The sequence below is a fragment of the Barbus barbus genome (genome assembly GCF_936440315.1).
Source record: "Barbus barbus genome assembly, chromosome: 36".
In the NCBI taxonomy this organism is placed as follows: Eukaryota; Metazoa; Chordata; class Actinopteri; order Cypriniformes; family Cyprinidae; genus Barbus; species Barbus barbus.
The window spans coordinates 8,097,603-8,104,437 of NC_136714.1; positions in this window are offsets into that span (position 1 = coordinate 8,097,603).

Sequence of the window (6,835 nt, forward strand, 5' to 3'; positions counted from 1 at the left end):
GCATATATGTTATAGATGTAAGTACATGTAGCCTCACATCCAGCCTAAGGACATGTCCACCAAAGCGTTTTTAGCCAGCCGAAAATGCTAGGCAATCTACTGAAAACGCCTAGCTGTGGGCGATTGAAAGTGTTTTGGCAGTGCAGCGTTTTTGTTGTTGTTTTTTTTTTTTTTTTTTTTTGAGACGCTTTGTTGCTATACAGAATATCCGTAGCACAGTTTACTTGTAACTGATTTCGCTGATAATTTGTATAATACTAATAATGTTTGTATAGTACGGATGTCATATGGTATAGACACGTATGTTCGGAAACCAGAAATATAATTTTTCCATCTACTCTGCTATTTGATGTTGTACAGAAAGAATGTTGTGACAGTTGGTCGGTGTGGTATTTTTCCCGCTCCTCCTCCATTGTGATTGGACGGTCTGGTAGAAAGTGACAGTGATGAGCGTTTTAACCAAAGTTTAACATTCTTTAACTCTCGCTGATCTATAAAAAACGCTGAGTGTTCAGCGCTTTATAGCCATAAAAATGCATGGCGTTTTAAAAACGCGGCACTCCCATTGAAAACAATTGAATAAACACACCAGTCGCGTGAAAAAAAACCGCATTGGTGGACACGACACACAGCCTAAGTGCCTGCTGCATCTATACCAAAAAATATTGTTAAATGTTGTTAAAAAAAAATTCAAGGCAGTTTCAAAGTCTGTCCTTTTTAAGCTAAATTAGCCATTGTCAGAAGTGTTGCATCTAAGCCAGAAATGGACTTACCACGTAGGTTTACATTTTTGGGGGGCATATTTCGAATGTGGGCCAAGTTAGACTTACACCCTGATTAGCCAATGCTGACTGTGCCGTATATTTTCCAAATGTGGCCCAAATTATTATGAATTATATGGACCATATTTGCCATGCCATATGGGTGGCACTTTCGGCTCACACCTGAGGCAGTGCCCCTGTAGCATATCTTTGCCAAAACTGGCCCAAATACATTCTGAGATAACTGTGCCTTTTTACAGCGTTATATGTGGGCCACTTTTGGCTCACATCCAGATGAGCCAGTGGTCACTTAGCCATATCTTTGCCAAACGTGGCCCAGATGTGTTATAAGATAACTGGGCGACACTTGCAACATTATATGTGGGCCACTTTTGGCTCACATCCAGATGAGCCAGTGGTCACTCAGCCATATCTTTGCCAAACCTGGCCCAGATGTGTTATAAGATAACTGGGCCACATTTTCAATATTATATGTGGGCCACTTTTGGCTCACATCCAGATGAGCCAGTGGTCACTTAGCCATATCTTTGCCAAACCTGGCCCAGATGTGTTATAAGATAACTGGGCGACACTTGCAACATTATATGTGGGCCACTTTTGGCTCACATCCAGATGAGCCAGTGGTCACTTAGCCATATCTTTGCCAAACCTGGCCCAGATGTGTTATAAGATAACCGGGCCACATTTTCAATATTATATGTGGGCCACTTTTGGCTCACATCCAGATGAGCCAGTGGTCACTGAGCCATATCTTTGCCAAACCTGGCCCAGATGTGTTATAAGATAACTGGGCCACATTTTCAATATTATATGTGGGCCACTTTTGGCTCACATCCAGATGAGCCAGTGGTCACTTAGCCATAACTTTGCCAAACCTGGCCCAGATGTGTTATAAGATAACTGGGCCACATTTGCAAAATTATATGTGGGCCACTTTTGGCTCACATCCTGATGAGCCAGTGGTCACTCAGCCATATCTTTGCCAAACCTGGCCCAGATATGTTTTGAGATAACTGGGCCAAATTTGCAACATTATATGTGGGCCACTTTTGGCTCACATCCAGATGAGCCAGTGGCCACTTAGCCATATCTTTGCCAAACCTGGCCCAGATGTGTTTTAAGATAACTGGGACACATTTTCAATATTATATGTGGGCCACTTTTGGCTCACATCCTGATGAGCCAGTGGTCACTCAGCCATATATTTGCCAAACCTGTCCCAGATGTGTTATAAGATAACTGGGCCACATTAGCAACATTATATGTGGGCCACTTTTGGCTCACATCCAGATGAGCCAGTGGTCACTGTGCCATATCTTTGCCAAACCTGGCCCAGATGTGTTATAAGATAACTGGGCCACATTTGCAACATTATATGTGGGCCACTTTTGGCTCACATCCAGATGAGCCAGTGGTCACTCAGCCATATCTTTGCCAAACCTGGCCCAGATGTGTTATAAGATAACTGGGCCACATTTTCAATATTATATGTGGGCCACTTTTGGCTCACATCCAGATGAGCCAGTGGTCACTTAGCCATATCTTTGCCAAACCTGGCCCAGATGTGTTATAAGATAACTGGGCGACACTTGCAACATTATATGTGGGCCACTTTTGGCTCACATCCAGATGAGCCAGTGGTCACTTAGCCATATCTTTGCCAAACCTGGCCCAGATGTGTTATAAGATAACCGGGCCACATTTTCAATATTATATGTGGGCCACTTTTGGCTCACATCCAGATGAGCCAGTGGTCACTGAGCCATATCTTTGCCAAACCTGGCCCAGATGTGTTATAAGATAACTGGGCCACATTTTCAATATTATATGTGGGCCACTTTTGGCTCACATCCAGATGAGCCAGTGGTCACTTAGCCATAACTTTGCCAAACCTGGCCCAGATGTGTTATAAGATAACTGGGCCACATTTGCAAAATTATATGTGGGCCACTTTTGGCTCACATCCTGATGAGCCAGTGGTCACTCAGCCATATCTTTGCCAAACCTGGCCCAGATATGTTTTGAGATAACTGGGCCAAATTTGCAACATTATATGTGGGCCACTTTTGGCTCACATCCAGATGAGCCAGTGGCCACTGAGCCATATCTTTGCCAAACCTGGCCCAGATGTGTTTTAAGATAACTGGGACACATTTTCAATATTATATGTGGGCCACTTTTGGCTCACATCCTGATGAGCCAGTGGTCACTCAGCCATATATTTGCCAAACCTGTCCCAGATGTGTTATAAGATAACTGGGCCACATTAGCAACATTATATGTGGGCCACTTTTGGCTCACATCCAGATGAGCCAGTGGTCACTGTGCCATATCTTTGCCAAACCTGGCCCAGATGTGTTATAAGATAACTGGGCCACATTTGCAACATTATATGTGGGCCACTTTTGGCTCACATCCAGATGAGCCAGTGCCACTGTGCCATATATTTGCCAAACCTGGCAAAGATATGTTTTAAGATAACTAGGCCACATTTGCGACATTATATGTGGGCCACTTTTGGCTCACATCCAGATGAGCCAGTATTCACTGAGCCATATCTTTGCCAAACCTGGCCCAGATATGTTATAAGATAACTGGGCCACATTTTCAGGATTATATGTGGGCCACTTTTGGCTCACATCGAGGTGAGCCAGTGCCACTGTGCCATATCTTTGCCAAACCGGGCCCAGATATGTTTTGAGATAACTGGGCCACATTTTCAGGATTATATGTGGGCCACTTTTGGCTCACATCCAGATGAGCCAGTGCCACTGTGCCATATCTTTGCCCAACCTGGCCCAGATATGTTTTAAGATAATTGGGCCACATTTGCTGAAACATATGTGGGCCATATTTGGTTTACATCCAGATTAGTCATTGTCAGTTGTGCCACGTTTTTGCCATAGGTGGCCCACATTTGGTTTGTCATATTTGGGCCATGTTTATTATCTATCATATGGGCCACTTTAGGCTCAGATTCAGATTACACATTGTCATGAGTGCCGCATCTTTGCCTAAAATGGCCCAGATGTGATTTACATTTTTTGGGCCATATTTGCCATTTTACATGTGGGCCACTTCAGGCTCAGACACATTTGGTGCGGGCCATAAGAAGGCCACCAGTGCCGCATCAATGCCTGAAGTGGCCCACATCCGTCTGCTATCTGGGGAGTGGCCGTGTTCTCCAGGCTCTGTCTCCCTATCAGTCCCCAAGCACTTCGCCAAGCTCCAGTCCCACCAGAGGACGCTCTACATCGCCCATCACCCACCGGCCCCTGCTACGCTTCCGTTCACCATCGCCTAAAGGTGCTTCTGTCAGCAGCAGTGAAGGTGACGAAGGGGAAATGTAGATGGATGCTGACTCTCTGACCTCCTGCACGTTTGCGCAGACACCCTTATGTTCATAATACAGATCTACAAATGCTCAAAGTCTGAACTGACTTTATAATTCTATAGAAGACATTTTTAAAAAGCCATAATTTGTATTCCCACAAAACACAGAACTGAAAACTTCATAACTTGTCTTTCGACTTAGTTATGAAGACCTATTCACACCAAAAAAGAAAATTCTGTTCTAGCTACATTTCACACCAACACATGACAACTTTCTGTTTATTACAATGTGCACTGCTTTCTCTATAATTGCTATAGTTGTGATGTGAACTTCCCTATGCACATAGAATTAGAAAGATTATTAAAACTTAATAGTTATTGTTAAAGTAATTGTCATTGTTGTGAACAAATAAACATACTTGTGAGTATTTTATATGTATTTTGATTGAAATTAAGGGTGTACCATTGACTTAATGTATTAGACTGTTTTAATAAACTGATTAGGGTAATTTAACACGAGCTGAGAAGCACATTGTTAAATATAGCATGATACAATCACACAAGGAACATATAAAATACTACTTACCTATTTAATATTATGCTAATATGTTCCTTGACAGTTTCCAGACTGATGACATGTACAGTACAAATATAGGAATATTTTGAAACTAGTACAAACAACTACATTATAAATGCCTACAGGTGCATCTCAGAAATTAGAATATGGTGAAAAACTTCATTTTTGTTTTTTAATAACTTATTTCAAAAAGTGAAACTTTCATATATTTTAGATTCATTACATGTAAAGTAAAACATTACTAGTAATGTTTTAGTAAAACATTACTAAAACATTTTTTTGTTTTAATTTTGATGATTATATCTTACAGCTCATAAAAGTAAAAAATCAGTATCTCAAAATCAAAAAAAGGATTTGCAAAACAGAAAAGTTCAAGTTCTTTAAAGTATGTTGATTTCTGCACTCAATACTTGGTCGGGGCTCCTTTAGCACAAATTCCAGCATCAGTGAGGTGTGGCATGGAAGCGATCAGTCTGTGGCACTGCTGAGGCACTATTGGGCCTTCAGCTCGTCTGGATTGTTGGATTGACTGTTTCTCATCTTTCTCTTGAAAATATCCCATAGATTCCATATGGGGTTCAGGTCAGGCATGTTGGCTAGCCAATCAAGCACAGTAATATCATGGTCAGCAAAGCACTTGGAAGTGATTTTGGCAGTGTGGGCAGGTGCTAAAGTCCTGCTGGAAAAGGATATCAGCATCCCCATAAAGCTTGTCAGCAGGAAACATAAAGTGCTCCAAAATGTCCTGGAATACGGCTGCATTGACTTTGGACTTGATAAAACACAATGGACCAACATGGCACCCCAAATCATCACTGACTTCGGAAACTTCACACTGGACTTCAAGCGGCTTGGATTCTGTGCCTCTCCAGTCTTCCTCCAGATTCCAGACCTTGATTTCCAAATGAAAAGCAAAATTTACTTTTATCTGAAAAGAGGACTTTGGACCACTGAGCAACAGTCCAGTTCTTTTTCTCCGTAGCCCAAGTAAGATGCTTCTGACGATGTTTCTGTTTCAGAAGTGGCTTGGTAGCCCTTTTCCTGAAGACTTCTGAGTGTGGTGACTCTTGATGCACTGACTCCAGCTTCAGTTCACTCCTTGTAAAGCTCTCCCAAGTGTTTGAATCGGCTTTGCTTGACAGTATTCTCAAGCTTGCGGTCTTCCCTGTTGCTTGTGCACATTTTCCTACTCAATTTCTTCCTTCCAGTCAACTTTGCATTTAATATACTTTGATACAGCACTCCTTGAACAGCCACCCCTTTCAGTAACCCTCTGTGACTTCCCCTCTTTGTGGAGGGTGTCAATGATCATCTTCTGGACCATTGCCAAGTCAGCAGTGTTCCCCATTATTGTGGTTTCAAAGAACAAGAGATACCCAGAACTGTATGGATGGTCATTTATTGAAACTCAAATGTAAATATTCTAATATTTTGAGATACTGATTTTTGACTTTCATGAGCTGTAAGCTCTAATCATCAAAATGACATGTATAATAACATGAATATATGAAAGTTTCACTTTTTTAAAATAAGTTACAAGAATTATTTTTTTTTTCACCATATTCTAATTTTCTGAGATGCACCTGTATATTCAGAGGCATGCTTGAAACATTGCTCTCAATACACACATGCAACATAATGTTATTGACATATAACTCCAGTCATGAGTCACATTCTATTACAAATGGGCACCTTAAAGTGCTTTTGCGTTACGCGTTTCTTCAGAAGAATTTAGAAATGTACCGAAATGAAAATATCTGACAGAAAAATACACTGGGTGGAAACTGAAACTAAAAACTATGCGCCGTTGTTTCATAAATCTGCCTAAATACTTGAAAAGTATTTTATAGTAAACATAATTTTGTTATAATTTGCACGTCCATTCAAAAGTTTGGGGTTGTGAATGTTTTTTGAAAGACGTCTCTTATGCCCAAGACTGCATTTTCATGCAAAGCATTTATTAGAAAACTTTTGTAACATTATCTGTGTCTTTACTGATAATTTTGATCAATTTAAAGTGTCCTTTAAAAAAAAAAAAGGAAATAAAAGTCTTACGGATCCCAAAACTTAAAAAGTTATAGGCATTAAAAATATTTTCACCCCAAATAAATTTAGCATACAAAAGCAAAAAAATAAATAAATA